This window comes from Rhinolophus hipposideros, assembly GCF_964194185.1.
Source record: "Rhinolophus hipposideros genome assembly, chromosome: 9".
NCBI lineage: Eukaryota > Metazoa > Chordata > Mammalia > Chiroptera > Rhinolophidae > Rhinolophus > Rhinolophus hipposideros.
Window position 1 is genome coordinate 29,901,206 of NC_138055.1, and position 19,015 is coordinate 29,920,220.

The 19,015-nt window shown below is 34.3% G+C and overlaps 1 protein-coding gene across 10 annotated transcripts in view; it reads right to left on the minus strand.

Annotated features, from left to right (window-relative positions):
• The window catches only part of EPS8 (EGFR pathway substrate 8, signaling adaptor), a 172,650-nt gene that overhangs the window by 109,299 nt on the left and 44,336 nt on the right, over positions 1-19,015 (minus strand). For all 10 annotated transcript variants that reach the window (XM_081059461.1, XM_081059472.1, XM_081059474.1 and 7 more), the window contains exon 2: positions 7,852-7,922. The gene's annotated coding sequence lies outside the window, so the exon portion shown is untranslated. The remainder of the gene's footprint in view (positions 1-7,851; positions 7,923-19,015) is intronic.

Consider the following 19,015-nt stretch of genomic DNA (forward strand, 5'->3'; position numbering starts at 1 on the left):
GGAAACATTAAAAAATCCACTTTGTTTACTTCAAGGTAAACACTATTCTGTATTCCATTAGGATACCTCTAACCCATGGATCCATGCCAATAAGTCATGATAAGCCAGCAGATCTTGTACTTACTTACCTGCTAGATCTCTAAACCAACTTCTACTCATTTATGGGGACTGTCAGTAGTTACAACAGCAACGTACATTATCTCATACCACTAAATGTGCATTGCCTGAAGCCTTTCTCAGAGAGTATGAGCTGATGCACACTTCATATAGTTTATACAGCATTTCATTTGCGTTATTCTTAATTCTCATACTTCTGTTAACCAATCAAAATTTATACAATAGATCACACCAATGACTCTTAGTCATATGGTGACTCACCGACCTTGGACATCAAACTTGCGGAAATCTCATTACAACAGCCCAGCCCTGAATCATCATCAAAGAACAGAGAGATGAAGGAAGAAAAAATATGAATGAGGAAAAAATATATATAAATTTTAAAATTAATAAGCTCTCAGTAAACAAGTATTTATTATTGTTTATTATAAATTGATTGTGTCTTAAGCATTTGTTGAAATTTGTCTCACAAGAGTATGCTGATTGATTCATAATAAAGACAGAGAATTTGCCCTTTAGGTTAATCTGTGTTACAGACATAGATACACATACTAAACACATACTAGTAACACAGGTATAGTAAAAATATTGAATACAGCATAAATCTAATAAAATTATACTTAAATATAAATAAAAGATCAAAAGATTTAATATGATGGACAGTGAGGAATCAGTCATAAAAACTGAAAAATCAGACAGAAAGTTTTCAGGAAGTAAACTTCCACTTCTCTTTCAGTAAAATCACAAAGACTTTTTGTCAGCTGATATATGAAGATCAGAGTAGAAATTAAAGAGCCTAATACAGCAAGAGGATGAGGTATGTTTTTCATAAGAAGGACAAGTTGAAGAACAAAGAATACATGCAGAAAAATAGCAGCAAAGGTGAGGGATAACTATTGTCAAGGATAATAGAGTGATGGGATTTGGGGAGGAGACTAATTTTGGATTAACCTGTGGATTATAAAATCCAGTTCCTGTAGTTGGCAGGGAAGAAAATCTGAAGAAGAAAAAAAATACCTGGAGAAGGCAGCACTGGCTCAGTACTGATAGAATTCAAATATTGTATGTGTGAAGTCCAAGTAAAAGAACTAGAACAAAAGTTCTATAGTGACACATGCCAGGGGAACTTGTGAAACAGTCAAGAGGGAAATGCCAGGTTTTGTCAAAAGCTTGGATATCTATGGAGAGGCAGCAAATAGTGAAGAGACATACATACATATATACATACATACAGAATGCTTTCTTCCTGGAGACGTGACTGATAGAGCAGGCATTCCTCAAAATGGTGAGATGGCAATAAGAAGCAGCTTTTGTAGTAAAATTCTGTAACTTTATCTTTTTTTTTTCTAAATTTAATGTAAGTTGGTGATTAGTTATTCTGCCTGAGGCCCCTTTGCCTTCTGAAAGATTTACGAGTGCCAACAATGTAGTATGTACTATACAGGTAAAAATGAAATTATACAATCATCCTAGAAGCACAAATAATTATTACCATTTTATTAACGATGTAGAAGTAAATGAGAGGAAAATCTCTTTAATTCAGACTAAATGTAAAACCATCTTGATTACTGAGAGTTATGAGTTAGAGAAGACATATAACCAGAACTAAACTAACTTAAACTTTGTCTCATAGGACTCCTTAGATTTAAATTACTAAATAAATAAGAATGACTATAATTCAGTAAGTAGTATTTTTTCAGGGTTTGAAATTCACTCTATCTCTTAAATCATCATTGTACTCAGGAAATATTATTTTGTTTGGTTATGCACTAGTAACCACTGTTTTGAATTTCTTACAGGGCCTTTGGCATCCGGTTCTGTTTTCCTGGCTGATTTAATTTCTGAACCTCTAGGACTTTATACAGCTGGGTTTGCTATAGGAGCATTGACCCCAAGTAGGAAACGTCCTTATATCCAGTTTGACCATTTGGCATATAGTATACATCTCCAAATCAATGACTCATTTCATTATCTCAAATTCATTGTTCCACTTGTGTTCATCCCTCCTCATTCTTGTGTTCCATTTTAAACCTAACTGAAACACCTTAACATTTCTTTTAATGTTTGTAGATACCTGCAGGTTTAACTTTAAGATAGCTAACCCATTGCCACAGCTTATTAAACATAGTAAAGCAAAGGATTTGAAATGTTGACTCATAAAAATCAATAATGGACAAGACTGATTTCCCTTATCAAAATGTTTTTGTCAGTTTTCTTCTTCTCCCATAATGCCTCAACAAACGATGAAAACTTTACAACTGCAGCATAGGATAATATTCTCCACCATTTCTGAATTCAGTGGAAAGGTTTAGAGTTGTGTGACATGAGTAAGCTCCTGTTAGTTAGCACTGAAAGGAAATAATCAACAGATTGAAAGCACTGATGTAGCTAATTCTACAAAATCTTTAGTGTTGCATTATAAGTACTTCCTTTTTAGTGATGGAAATTTAACTGGATGGAAAAATTAACCCGAAGTGTAGGCAATTGGTAGTAAGAAAACACAGGTGACCTAACCCGGAAGAATCGTGCCAACCATAAAACTAAGCAGACTATTCATCACCATGGCAATAACTCTTAAAACAGACACAGAAACCAACTCATAGATTCCATTTTCAAACCAGGGAGTAACCTGGGGTGTATGTATGTATGTATGTGATTTACACAGTGCTTAGTGCCAAACTAGTAACAGTCCAAGAGATGAAGCTTAAAGTAACTCTAGCAGTGGCCCTTTTAAAACCAATATCGATTCCTGAGACATGGAAAGGTAATCTGTTCTTCAGTACAAAGAACCTTAGAGGATGTTACAAAAACACAGCGGCAATCATCAGGAACATTCTCCGGGGTGTTCATTAATTGAATTTGAAAGGTCAGGCAGGACTCCTAACACAACTGTATCTACTTGAGAAGAGCACATAGCTTTTGCATGAAAATGCAAGTCCAATGTTTATGGTTTGTGTCTTACTTTGAATACAAAAGAACAATACATATCTAATATTATGAATAACCCTAGCAAAAATGATCATTTCAGAGATACTATTTTCAAAGCTATTTGAAGCACAATATATTGTAATACCACGCTTTGGTAGCAAAATATTCAAGCCAATAAAAATGTGCTACAAGACACAATTAATAAAAAGACAAGGCACAGACTGGAATATTTACATATCATATTTCTTTCTACATTTTCTTTCAAGGCAAGTGTACAGTTGACAAATTCCCAGTTGTGTTGTTATTGTTTTATCTGAGAAAGTTTATTTCTCCTTCAGTTTTGAAGAATAATTATGCTGGACACAGCATTCTAGGTTGGTGGTTTGGGTTTTGATTTTCTCATACTTTAAATATTTCACTCTATACACTTTTCTTGCTTACATGATTTCTAAAGAGAGGATGGACGCAATTCCTCTATAGGTAAGAGGTGTCGGGTGCTGTTAACATTAAGAAGAATGAAAGCTCAGCCTTTCCCTTTAGCATTGGACTCTATGTTGCCAGCTTGATATAACCAATGTTTATACCAAGCACTGAGCTAGGGACTTTAAGACAATCTGAAAAATAAAGATTCAATGCGATACATTGGAATTAGACTGCTTGTGTCAGTAGGGAGCTTAGAAACTAAGGGGCTTTCATTAAAAATAGAGAATTCTAATTTGAAAAATGAAACTGCGAACTTTTTTGAGGGCAGGGACCTTATCTTTACTTTGGCCTACTACTATTCAACCATCTCTTCATTTGCTTTCTGAGTTACTAAGGAAAATTACCATATTTTGCCACGTATAATGTGCACTTTCTTGCCCAAATTTGTGAGGGAAAAATAAGAATGCACATTATACATGGGTAGTACTAACTCCGTATCTATACAAATGTTTTTAATTCTTTTATTTATGCTTATGAGTTAAAAGTGTAACTCTAGAAATCAATAATGATATCTGTATGCAAAACAATACCCTAGAATATGATAACTGGTTTTGTTGAACTTACTACGAACTTGCATCAGCCACTGATTCAACGAAATGAAACGAAGAGTGATGTACTGTCATCCACAGAGTGAGTCTGACCTGGTGAGGTAGGTGATGCCCACTTCACTACCATGAGGGGAACGGCACAACATTTCTCTTCATACACTTTAGGTGGGAGCTAGCGATCCAGCTGATATTTTTACAAAAATTATTGAAAATCCTTTGGAAAGTTAAAAATAAAATTTTTCCCCCTGAAAGTTTGGGCCAAAAACATGGGCACACATTATACTCAGGAGTGCACTATACACAGCAAAATATGGTACAAACTTGACAATGAGGCACACTATAACCTTATTTCAGTATAAGTATCAACACTTCATTTCTTGTTGGTTCTATAACATAAAAATCCAATAACATATTCCTCATAATAACCATGTTCTCAAGTTATAATACAGCCCCTTTTTTCCTAAAACCCTCCCCAAAAAATAATTGACCCTCCTATAAACAAAAAAAGAGATGAACTGCATGACCTCCATTACCTCCACATAAATAAAAAATTCTTCAGTAGCACAAAAGATCTATTAGATGTTGAATATTGCCTTAAAAATTGATTCACAAATGACAAGCTTCCATATAACATTTAAAATATTCCATTTACTCATTTCAGAAATGCATTTCAGCAAAAAGTTCAGTCAGCCATATATTTTACAGTATCTTAAAAGTGTGTCTACATATGATACAGAAAAAAAAATCCATTTTGGATAGAATAATCAAAATGTTCTGGGCAACTGTTATTCAAGTTTTTCACTGATTTAATCAAATCCACTAGACAGAATCCTATATTCTTGGAAATGTTTATTCTCATTTCAAAGTATTCTGAAGAGTTACATTCAGAACCTAAAGTTTTTAAATAAGTTTTTAACCATTTTAAATGTTTCACTCACTCAAGACTTTTTCACCTCGTGAATTTCATGCTAAATATTCAAACAGTATTTTCTGAATAGAGACATTTTTCAGCATCCTTATATAAAAAGATTTCATCCAGTTTTAAGTGAGCATCACTAGTTCAATCATACCCAAACTACCAGCAGAAAACCACTCGATGTGTTGTTATCTAACCCCTACAGCTGTACACTCATATTCTGAAATGAAAGACAGAAAATAAAGTGTGTGTATGGGCAAAAGGAAGCTGGATTGTTAATCACCACATATGTCTATTCTTTAAAATCTGATTTCATGGTAGAATTTTTTCATCATATCCATAAAACAGATACACACACTGAAGAAAATAAATTTTTAAAAAGTGGTTAATACCTTTTAATGTTTTTGCAAAGGTAAATAGTTTAAATAACTGCTTACTTCTGAGAGAAGTTAAGTCTGAAGTTAAATGGTGTATTTCATAGAACTCGAACACTATACCCAGAAACAGCCCATTAGTGACCAATTAACCCATTTCCATATGTCTGTGGTAATCTCAGTCACATACACTGACCTATCTCTACGCCTGGACTTTCTCATCTTAATGAAGATGGCTGTGTTTATCAGAAAACCCATAACTACACATGACTTCTTAAGGTGATCTACTGAAACAACAAAGATCTTTATTAACGTTGCCTGGTTTTGAGCTCACCTGTATAAAACTCCCTTTGGGCTTTACCACATAATCATGATAATGAAGACAACACGGTGAAGGAGGAGACATTGGCAATGACAATAATTATCTGAGCATGTCCAGTAAGTCTTCACTTAACATTATTGGTAAGTTCTGTGACCTTAAATGAAACAACATCCAATGAAACCAATTTTACCATAGACTAATTGATATAAGTTCCTACAACATCTCAGGAATGTTATACTGAAATGATGCTGGAAAAAAACACATTTTTCAGGACCTGCTATATTTGTGCTCCATACTGTACTAGGCACTTCCAAATTCTATCTCATTTAATCCTAACAATTCTATGATATAGGTAACACTATTCCCATTTTATAACTATGAAGTCTGAGGCTCAGAGAGGATAAATGCCCAGAATTTTACAAGAACTAGACAGCAAAAATTATGAACCCAGGTATTTCTGCTACCTCCTCCTATACCCACTATCTTAAAAAAAAAAAAAAATTGGTAAAAGCTCCTTATACCTATGTTTCTTTGGACTGGTCAATTACTTTTTGGGAAAACAAAGAGATAACTTATAAGTGAAACTAAGTAAGCCAATTGTTTGCCAAGTAAGAAGCAACATTTCTTAAAGATACAAAAGAATATAATTTGCAATTGTATAAAGAGAACACAAAAGTAGTAGCCAGATGACTCAGCCAAGCAATAAATCAGAGGTTAAGGTGGCTGCCAGAGAATTAAAACTGTTGAGCTAGCTCTGAAGATTAAAGGACAGCTCACTAATCATTGTGAAAGGCCCTGAACACAACCTCCTCAGTCACTTAGCAGGGAACTGAATAATGAATAAGTAAATTGTGTGAGGAAAATATAACATTTTCCTCTAGACTAAGACACAGAGATAGTCAGCAGCTGCAACATTAGACAAAAGATGACCAAATCATCTAGCTACAGAGTAACAACCTCCACACAAGAATCAGATAATCCCTAATCAAGAGTAAGTACATGAAAATAGCAATTTTACTACCATCTAACCAGTATTTCTTTTTGAATATATAAATACTCTCAAAACATAGTTACTGGAAAGAAATATAGTAACCACATTGGGTAAATATTATCCTGGCACCTTTAAAAAGTCTAGGTATACATTTTGGGAGACCAAGAATTTTGGGAGACCAACAATAAGTTTTTTATATGTATATATAAAAAACCCTCAGCCCAAAAAGAGATAAGATGATGACATGATATGATGACATGAACAAGAGAAATAGTGAAAAGTTAAAAAGAAAACCAAACAAACAAACTGTTGGAGTTAAAAGAAACAACCATTCAGTTTTACTAAGCCTTAAACCACATATACCAAGACACTCAGATGAATGGCTAAAACTCTATAGAAGAAAAAAATCAGAACTAGATTTTTTTTTGTCCACAGCAAGAATGCATAAAATTTTGAATGTAAAAATACTGAAACAATGTAAACAGGTTTTTAATGGAAACTACATTTTTAATAATCCATAGATTAATAATTCCTTTGTTTCCTAGCAAGTGAAGAAATTTGTAGTTCTAGAAACTCCAATGCTGTCAAGACCATTTAACCGGTTTTATTTTCTTTCTTCCACCACTTCTTCCTCTTACTTTTCCTCTTCTTCTCCTCCTTTTGTTCTTGCCAATTTTTCCAGAAACAGTATATAAAATGGCCCTGTCTTACTGTGCCAGTGGCATTAGGCTATAATTACATTAAAAATTTTCACACTTAAAAAGACTCTCTGCATGTAACTGCTGATTTTCATTTAATTTCCTGTGATAATTCACAATATTAATACCTCTACCTTACATTTTTCTTAATAAAACACTTTCATATCCATGATCTCAATTTTTAGCCTTACAACATGTAATTTGGAAGGTAAGCAGAGCCAAAAGCTATACCGTTCCCAGTTTTAAAAGAAACAAACTGACATGAAGAAGTAACCAGGGCTGAAATACTGAGGGCACCTGCAGCAGAGCCGGTGTTGGGGGGAAAGAGCCAGTGTGCCTGGGGTTCTCATCACCACTCTACAATCAGAGCATTTCAAGGATAATTGTGTTTCTCTGAGTACACAAAAATGACAAAATTCCTTAAGAAACAGCAGACTGCTTTAAATACACTAATTTTTCTACAAATGGACTCACCTCAAAAATGAAAATATGCTCTAACTCTTCTGTTTCCACTTCAGTCCAATGAAAGCTGTATTAAAAGTGACCTGCAATAAAAAATAAATGAATAAAAGTAAATTATTCATTTTGAAGTACAGTATGAAAGCTGTAGTTGCTTTTGCTTCACAAATACATTTTGTTCTCTCTTATATTTTTGTTCCATTTTTATCTAGATCAAAAATTATATGGATGTAAATGATAAAGAGAAAAAGAGATCATAAAGGATCAAATATTGTAGTAGCATGTTAACACACTATCTGATCTAATCCTTATAATAACTTGGATTCTAAGATTCTTAGACAAACAGTATGTGAATCCACATCTAACCCCAAATCCCTCAAAGTTACTTTATTTTACATCTTTTAAAATTTTTCTAGCATTTTACAATCTATAAATTGAATAGGTATATTCAATTATTTCCTATATGTAGCTGGACTTCCTATGTTCAGCTCAAGGCCTATAAATAAACATAGTAACCAAGGTATTTAAAATGCAGACCCATGTTCAATGTACATGTTATTGAATGACCTGTACCTGTGTAACTTAAAATGTTGTAAAATACATTTTGAATACATACTTATCCATTAGGTATTTAAAGAATCCATCTATACGTATGAAAATTGTTTAAAAGCTACGATAGAGAAAAATGCCAATAATAGGGCAAGGACAAAGTTTTTGTTTTAAATCAAATACTACCACTAACAACATACACTTGGTAAAAACTGTAATAATTAACAGTACTGACTTCTTTGTCATATGAGTCGAACAGCAATGAAAAGGGACCTTGTTGTAGGGGAGGCCTGGATTTGAATCCCAACTCTGTAAGTTAACACTGGAAATACTGAATATCAGAATTTCATTCTTCAGTTCAGATCTGACTATAGTAAAATCTCACGTGCCTAAAGGCCACACATCAACCTAAGCAATATCGTAAAGTAAAATTTAGTAAAATCTCATGTGCCTAAAGGCCACACATCAACCTAAGCAATATCGTAAAGTAAAATTTAAAAGTTCTACAGCTAGTTAAATAGATGCCACATAGTCTCTCTGCTAAACTTCTGTATTTTACTGTGACAAGATGCACTCAAGCTCAGTTTAGATTTTTTTAATGTTATTTTTTTTAAGTTCTAATGAAGTTAATAATCAAATCAAGGTTAGAAGAACTGGTAAGAATCATTAAATTCAAATTTGGGGAGCTCGGGCTAATGGAAATAGCAGAAAGAAATGATAGCGAAAAGAATTGTTAAATTATAACAACAAGAGAAAAAGACATAAAGACATAAGGTGCAAAGAAAGAAATGTATGAGCCATCCTGAGAATATTTGATATAAAACCAAATAGCCATGCATGTATCAATGGCCTCCAATGATACACTGTATTACAACCCAAATAAATAGTATGCATAGTGATGAATTACGTTCTGTTTAAGAAGGCTGAAGTATGAGGCTTGTAAAAGAAATTACCATGAGTTTAAAAATAAATTTTAAAAAATCCTAATATTTAAAAGATTATACTTTAACTCATATAGTAGACAGATAGGAAATTCACTTGTTTGCAAATGTGAAAAGCATATTACTAGGCAAACCCAACAAATGAGATCTTAATATAGTTAATGGAGCAAATATTAGGGGCTTAAGTCTCATAACGAATACCAAGCACTGCATTATATACATCTGTATAAAATCTCTCTCCTCAAAAGCTCACAATTCAATAGAAAATTCCACAATATATCTCAATAAAATGTAATACTGTTTAGTTGTAAAAAGCATGAGACATAATATTTGGTTGTTTCTTCTTTTTTACGCTGTTACCAGCTGCTGATGTGCAATGCCTAGACATTTTAATTCAGTAGCGGTTACCAATGTGATTTTAAGAAGTCTGGAACATATGAAATGGATGAGAAAAAATGTATCAAAAGACTCTGGGGCATGGGTAAAAATAAGCATCAGAAGTTCCCTCCATCCTCCTTTCTGCCCTAAGAGCAAAGACAAATAATGACAATAGCAACAGTTAACATTTATGGGAAGCTTATTATGTGCTAGGGCTCTGCTCTAAGTGTGTAACACATATGAACTCATACAATCCTCAACAATTCTATGAAGGTGGTTCTGTTAGTATCCTGATTTAACAGATGAGAAAACGGGCGCAGAGACAGTAAGTAACGTGCCAAAGTTACCTGGTTTAAGTGAAGAAACAAAGTTCTAACGTAGGAAGTCTGGTTTCAGAGCCCATGCTCTTCACCACTGCACTCCTAAGGAGTAACTAAATGCCCAACGATGTTAGTGTCTTACAGAAGGTATACTTCTCAAAGCTGTTTTAAAAAGCTATTATCATTAAAAACTTTTCCATATTCCTTCAAAACCAATTATTTTCCATTTTTGCTAGTTTGTTAATACATGTTTAGGATTTGATTCTATAACTATTGTATATTCTCCAGGTGCTTTTTGTAAATACATCAAAATTTCAAAATTTCCCCAATTATTTATACCATTAAAAACTCAGAAACTGAGAAAGAATCAAGCATTTATCCAAACTTTTTATACAAACTGTACAATTAGCTAAACAAATAGTAGATGGGGGGGAGTTTTTCTTTGTAGAAGTAGTCCAGATAATTGAGATAAAATGACAATTAAAATATCATACTTTGCAACTCCTAACGAATTTAAAATGTCTGGGCATAACAGCTGCCAGCATCAACAAACAAACAAAAAAACTACATATTACATGCTTCCTGATGGAAGAAGAAATACCACTCAAACCATGTTTCCCCGAAAATAAGACCAGGTCTTATATAAGACCTGGTATCATAGCATATATCATATCATCATATCGTGTCATATCATATCATATCATATCATGTCATATCATAAGACTGGGTCTTATATTAAAATAAGACCGGGTCTTATATTAATTTTTGCTCCAAAAGATGCATTAGAGCTGATGGTCTGGCTAGGTCTTATTTTTGGGGAAACACGGTAGCAGGCAGGAAATGAGAAGGATGGAGAGAGTGAAGGGAGGAAAAGAAAGAAGAGGAAGGCAGGGAAAAAGGGAGGAATGAAGATGGAAGAAGAAGAATCTGAATTTGATCAGGCCCCTGGGTCCTTCCACCACTAGATAAAAAATACAAAGGATGGAGAAACACATTGAACACCACTGCAGAGACACAATCAGCAATATCTAGCTGTGGGAAATTCTACAAGGCAAATAATTCAGTTTCTTCAACAAATAAATTACGCGGAGAAAAAAAAAGATGGAAGGGAATATCTATATATTAAAATATGTTAAAATACATATTAACCAATCATAAAGGGCTTTATCTGGACCCCGATAACAAAATGTAACAAGAAGATTTTTATGAAATCACTGGCAAATTGATTACCTGAATCCTTAATATTAAAGAATTATTAGCTTTTAGTTTCAGGTATAATCATTAAATTATTGTTATGTCTTTTTAAAGTGTTATCTTTTAGAATAACATACTGAAATATTTACAAACAAAATGGTATGACTGATACCTGCTTTGCTTCACAACAAAAGAGAAGAAAATGCGCAGATGAATGAAATAAGATTAGCTAAGAGTTAAGAACTGTTGAAGCTACATGATGGCTACATCAGAGTTCATTATACTATTCTGTGTACTTTGTGTATGTGACATTTTCCACAATACAATGTTTTAACCTGAGAATGATACAGTACATCAAAAAATGGTACCTCAAGTGTTATAATAGAAGTACTTTCAAGAACAACTTAAATTTTAACTTCAGGTTACTAGAGGAAAAAATAGTTGACTAAATAATAATACTAACTAATGTCTCAACTAGTAGATATTTCTCTCCATTGCTTACCTAAATGTCCTTTTGTTTGTAAGTAACATAATCTGTTTATAAAGCACAGCTAGTACAATGAAAACAGCCATTTCTTTGAAACTGGAAAAGTCATGACTGTTTACAAATATGAGCAAACTGCCAGACTTTAGAGAGTTTTACTTCCAAAGTTTTTTTTCACTTCAACTGGCACTTTTTGTTCACTTCAACTGGCATTAGGAAGATTCATGAGCTAAAATGGTAGCATAGATTTTTGGTTCAAATTCTTCAAGTTTGGATAATGCATTTGTAATTTAAGTTATTCTATTATCAGTTCTGCTACATGAGAAATAGTTGTATTCAATGTAAAAAGGTGAAAAGCACAAAGATTCTGAAATTCAGTTTTGGTTCTATCACATAGTAGTTTTATATGGTCTCAAGCAAGTTCAAGTTACTTCATCTATAAAATGAGAAAAATGATTTCTTCCATACGATGTTGTGATACATGGGTGTGAATTATAAAATATACAATATATTTAATATATTTTAGTCTTGTGTGTATACTACAGAAGTCTATATATATTTCATAACATTGTTCCTGTTAGTGTTTAACACAGTGTAGCAACATTCTTAATTGTCAACATCTACTCGTTATTCTGCTAGTTATTATTGTTATGCCAGCTATTATTAAACTCATTTCTCCCAAAATCCCAACAATATTTCCCATGAGTATAAATGTTCATTTGTAAAACATACCCACTCTTGGGCTAAGAAACACTTTTATACACTGAAGCTATGAGTGTCTTTATGTAATCAACAGGACAACAAGAATTTGTCTATACCTTCTGTTTATCTAAGTTGTGAAGATTTCAGATAAGTAAAATTGTTAGAAAAGTTTAAAGAGACAATGCTTTCAGTTAAATAAGCCAAAGTTAAGCTACATTTTAAATATGTTTGGTTAAGGATCAACTACACTAAAAACTTTCAAAATAATTCATTAGACTTACTGATAATGCTTCTACTACAAGAAAATTTTCACCCTTGAAGATAAAATATCAAGAAAGAATGGCTTCCATCCAACTCATCTGATGCCCTCGGGCATTTAGCATGTACTTTAAAGTATGGCATGTTATATCAGTATATTTATCCGTAGTTGGAATATGAGCTCCACAAAGACAGAAGCAGACATTTTTCTTTTAATCAATGGTATCTGCATAGTGCCTGGCTGTAGAAGGTGCTGAATTTGTTGAATTCACATATGTGTATATACACCTTCACCTCAAGGACTTCTGAATCAAACCATTATGTACCCCACAGCTAAACACTCGTGATGAAGCTGAATCTACCAAACCTGGGACTAGGACCTCAAGAGACTTCCACTGGGTCTTGTTACCCCTTAGTCCATAGAGGGCACATGTACTGCAGATCACTCTAATTCAGCACAGACTGGATCTCTGGCTTATTCTTACAAGCCCCACCTTCAATTTATACTATTACTTAACACTTACTGATAGCACTCTGCGTGCCAGGTACTACACTAAACACAGCATATACCTTAGTTCATGTGATCTTCAAATAACCTGGGAGTGAGTATTAGTATTACTTTTATTTTACAGGTAAAAATGCTGAGGCTAAAAGAGCTTATGAAACATGTCCCAAGTCCCAAGGTCATAGAGCAGAAGCAGGATTTGAGCCAGGTCTGCCTGACTGCAGTTTACATTCTCAATCACTAAATCCCCTGAACACAAGGCTACCAGTAAACAAAGCTTCTCAAAAAAGACTTTAAACTTCCCTTGAAGTCACTTCAGATGTTTTTTTTTGAGTTTTTTAAAAGTGATGTTAGTGTCCTTTTGGGAGTCCTTCATTTTTTTCCTCTTATGTTCTTTGACACACTGTGACCCATCAATGCAGAGAACACTAACCAACAGAAGCTACTCTAAGATAACAGCAGACATCGTTGAGGGTGGAAACCATGCTCAAAGAAAGAAATGTGAGCTATCTAGAAATCTTGTGAAAAAAGACTAGGGAAAAATAGGTAGATGCACAAATTATTGCATAAAGGACTAGATCCCTATTAATGACTATAAGTTTTATAGCGCTTACAAGTTACAGAGCACTTGGAAATACACACTAATTCACTAAATGGGAAGTTCCTAAAACTGCCACTAGAAAGCTGACACCTACGTGTCATGTACATTTAACACTAAAATTTTCATGAGAGCCATTGGAAACCGTACAGGCTAATGAATAAGAAAGTCTTTCCCAATTTAAAATCTCAGCTTTGCCAATTGCTGCATGACTTTAGGAAAGATACTTATCAACCACTCTGAGCTTCAGTTTCCAGGTATGTAAAATAGAAATAATACCTACCTTGTAGCAAAATTATGAAAAACATAGTTAAAGCATCATGTTTTCCAAAATGAATAACTTGAACACATCTATGTGGATTGATAACAATAGGAAAAAGGTTACATTCTTAAAATTCTTAATAACTGTATCTCTGCCTTTGTGTTTCATATGTGAAGTTCAATGTGACAATGAAGGTCGGCTTAGGGCCTCGGTTCACATGCAGCTCCGCCTTGCATCACCTCCACACCAGAGCCAGTCACAGGATGCAGGAACTGGATTGCAGGAGGGTGTGGGGGAGGCATTGGCCACCCCGTCCTGAGTTGGTAGTATCACAGTCCATTATGTGGGTGACTAAGTGGAGTCCACTGACCCACCCCCAATTCAGGTACCAAGCAAATTGATGCATGACCATTTGGAAGCCGACCATCTGCAATTTGGGGTGGCAGACGGGAAAGCGAAGTTGGCCTCCCCACCCAAGCTAAGACCCTCCTCCTCCTCCATCTTCTCATTTTGCTCTGGGCCCTGCAGGTTATCTACCCTACCCTGTCCTTCACTTCATGATGGCAACAAAAATACTACCAACAAGAGAGATGTTTGGTTAGCACAATTTTTTAAAATATAAAAGCCACTGGACAACAATTAGCCACTCCTAACTTGGATTAAATCAAACTGTTTTCTTTACAACACCTTATTGGGATCAGTAACATTAAATCTTAGTGACTACAGAAAAATAAGTTTTCACCTAGAGTGGAGGTGAGCAAGAATGGAAATAGCACGTGTTAAAAAAAAAAAAAAAATGACTGGCCTCTTCCTGTTTCACCCTATGAGACTATAACACCTTTTTCCTCTGCCCTCCTCCTTATTCAATTAGTACTTAAGAAATTATTGAATGCAGACACTGTTCCAGGTCCAGGGCATATGATGAACCATGAACAGGAGAGTGAGTAATGTTAATAAGTAACAATAACAATAGCTAATATCTGAGTACTTGTTATGTGCCAGGCTTTCTCAAGTTTGACACACTTAATAATTTAATTCTCCCAATAAGCCCATTAGTTAGGTAGTAACACTGTCCTGTCTTAGAGATGAGAAAATTGAAACATGAAGAATTTAAATAACTTGCAAATTCAAACAGCTACTAAGCAGTGAAGCTTGGACTCAAACCTAGGCAGACGATGACAACATAAATGATAAATGCTAGAACACAGGTTAAATAGACCGGTCAGTAATAAATAAAGTTGACAAGTATGTTTAGAAGTCTTAGAAACCCACAAAGAGAAGATAAACAAAGACAGTGGCCCCGTCTTTCAAATTTTCATAGACCATGTACATAACAGCTCAGTTTCACCACCTCTTCGAAACATCAACAGCTGTTATATGTGGTTTCATCCATACACATAAATTAAAAAAACAAAAAACAAATGATGAGTGACTAGGGCAAAAACATTGCCCAAATGAAATGAGTTTACACTATTAAACTGAATTACAATCACATGGGGTCACTTTGTAAAATATCACAAAGCCACTCTAGCAATGGCAGAAGGGTAACACCGTTTTCTGTAACACAGACTTTACAGGTGGTGGCTTATGCAACTAACATTTTAATTGGAGAAAAAGAAGCATCATACAATCACACAATAGGACCAGGAAAGGTCTTTTTGAGATGAGTTTGCCCATACTGGTTAATTAACCAAATGTTTCATTCAGTGACACATATAACAGGTAAGTTATTTTTTCTTGAAGCAACAGTCTTTCCATAATTAAACTGCCCTCAGCTGCATTGTGTGAAGAGATTAATCCTGCATTATACACTATCCTGCCAGTCAATCCTCATTTTTTGCAAAGCATAGTTTAACATCTATAATATCAGCTCCCTATTCTTGTCTGCCTAATAAAACATTTCTCCTTGATGTCCTAATGTATTCAAAACTGAACCTGTTCTTCCCCACAAAACAAGTGTCCTCTCCAAATTTAGACATTTATTTTAATGGCACTTCCTTTCTCCTTTTCACTCCGCTTGAAACTCTAGTCATTATTGATTCTTCTATCTCTCACTCTGTATGCCTGGATTATCAAAATAAGTTTAACTGGTTTTCCTGTTTCAAATAACTTCCCCTTCTAATCCTTTTTCTAAGACTGAAAATTTACTCTTTAAAAACACTGCTTTTATTTGGCTGTCCTCTGTCCCAGAACCAACAATGGCAACAGGAGATAACACAATAGAAGTAACAGTAGCGCAATAATCAGGAAGCCTGAGTGCAAGCTCCAATTCCTCCACTAAATAAATTAAGTAACTCCATTTGGTTTCCTTACCTGGAAAATATGATTCCTGGGCTAGAAGAGCTCTGTGGTCCCTTACTTTGAGAACAACAAATCTCTTATCCTGGAATTCATGGTCCATCATAATGTAGCTAATCAAACTCACCTGTAACTATCCCCAACACATATTCTCCTACTGCCAGCTGGTGTCTGCAAGCTCCTAAATTTTGTCAGTTATTCTAGGGCTGTACTAATTCCTTCTTCGAAAATGGCTTCACCCTTCTCCTCTCACAAAAAATGTTCTGAAACAGAAGGGTTACAAGAAATTATTTTCTTCTTGTCCTTTCTGACAATTGCAAATTTTCTACAGCCACTATGTATGTACTAGTAAGTGTTCAGGAGAAAAATAATAAACTTCCTAAATCAGAACTACAGTTAAGTTATCTCAACACATGAAGCCTAACCTAGTAACCCTCAATAACACAGCCTCTTTTTCTTCCTAGAGATTTTATTTGCTGTACGCATTTGGTCCTGTTAACTTCAAAACGTAATCTACTACAGCTCCAATCTACAGACTCAGTAGTTACTGAACTGACTTCATTTAGGTTCTCTTAAGTGCACCGTCTAATTTGTCACTACTCAAGTGAAGTGGATATTGTATATAGCCAATGTAGTTATATCAAAGTCCTTAAGCTTAGTACGTTAACAAGCATGCTCCTTGTTTCTGAGATACTCAGCCTATTTTTAAATATCAAGCCATATTAGTTTATGAACAGCAAGTTAACTCCAATATCTATTTGATCATTTTATAAGGAAAATTATTATTATGAACTGATCTGAGAACCCCCAATTACCTTCTACAATATGCATTGGTAAGAAAAGTGGCAATTACTGAAATAATAACTTGGGGAGAGCCCCAAATATAGTTCCCTTTCCCCAGCAGTCATTCAGCTTACAGAAAGGAGAAATCAATGGCCCAGAGATACCTTCCAGTCCTCCAGAAACTTCACTGACCTGATTTTGATTTAAAATAGAATAAATATTTAAGAAAAACTTAGGGCCTAATATATGGGGGAAAAAAGATCAAAGAATTTGCTATCCAAAGGCCTGTGCCAAACCTCACCAGTTAATATCTCACAGCCACAGGCAAGTCTCACAACCTGTCATCCTCAGATTCCCCCTCAGCAAAATGAAGACAATCATTGTACTAGCCTTGACCACTATATAAGACCACTGAGGCTCACATGCTGTAATGTGAAAGTGTTTTGAAAACTAACAAATGCTTCATCAATACAAATTAAGACATTATGTAAGCACTATTCATAAGTCAAATGCTGACTAGTTGTAAGTATTTGTTTACTGTCAAATAAATTCACTTAGTAGGAAAACTAAAGTTACTAGAATTAGAATGAGAAGAATCACCCTTAATAATATCAATTTCTACGCCTAGATTTTTACACCTCTTGCTTTTTTAAAGTAGGACACACAAAATTCTACACAAACACGTTCAGGCAGTTAAGTGTCTGAACACCTTTTCTTAAGTTCTCCAGGGAGAGAAATTCCACAGCTGTCTTGGTATTTTTCACTCTAGAACAGAACAACTCAAATAAGGTGTAAACAAGTAAGTTCTCATTTCTTTCATCTGATATGAAGAAAATCAAATATACCACACTGGTTTAAAACAAAATAACTGGATACACAATCCTATTTTGCAACAAGTTTTATGGTAGATAAAGACAAAATATCCAAAGATATATTGGACCTAAGTGTTTTCTCTTTTATTCAAATTCCTTCCTTGCAGAGATGGAAACATCCATTGCCTACGCAAAAGAAAAAAACACAGATCAGATTTCCCAGATTTCATAATGGAATACTAACTTTGATACCTGCCAACCTAGAATACAAAACATATGGTCTTCTCTTCAATCCACACCACAGAACATCAGCACTTCATGCTCTTATCAAATGTTAACATTAATCTCTTGACAACAGCAAATAGTAAGACAATTAATACTAAGGAGAAATTAAGGCCCCTTTAACCAAATTACACAAAATCCATCCTGTGGTCTTCTGGAAGAGCTGAATGTAAAGTACCTGAACTATATTATTTTCATTGTTACCACAATGCATTTATTACTTAATTATTTTAAGTTACGACTTAGGCCCTCATTAAAGGCCAGCATAAGACTTAAAAGAATGTTTTTATCCTGGTTTCTAACACTATCCAATACGCTGTTCAATATACCTTTCAATACACTGTAGTGTCTTCCCATAGCACTTGCTGTCCGCGACACTTCACCAACAATTCACATATTATAATTTACTGAAATTCTTATTTGTCTATCTCCTCATCTTATTCAACATTATTTCCCAAATACTGAGTACAGTGCTTGGCACATAAGGAGCTCAGTAGTTATTTACTGAATGAATAAAGTATAGACTATAATTTTATTTTTCCTGGACATACGTTCAGTCCTAAATAGAAAATTATCTCTTGATCTGATACCTTCCATTTATTTATCCTCTCCACTCTCCCTGGAACTTGCCTTGGTCATAGCAAGGAATTAATACATATTTGATGATGATGATAATGATGATGGCGATGACAACAATAACAGTTATATAGTCTTGGTAGAAAACAAATTATCCTCGTCAAAATAACATACAGCATATTATTCATTATTAAAATCAAATGTAAAAATATTAAATGAGTATCTTCCTATGTTCAG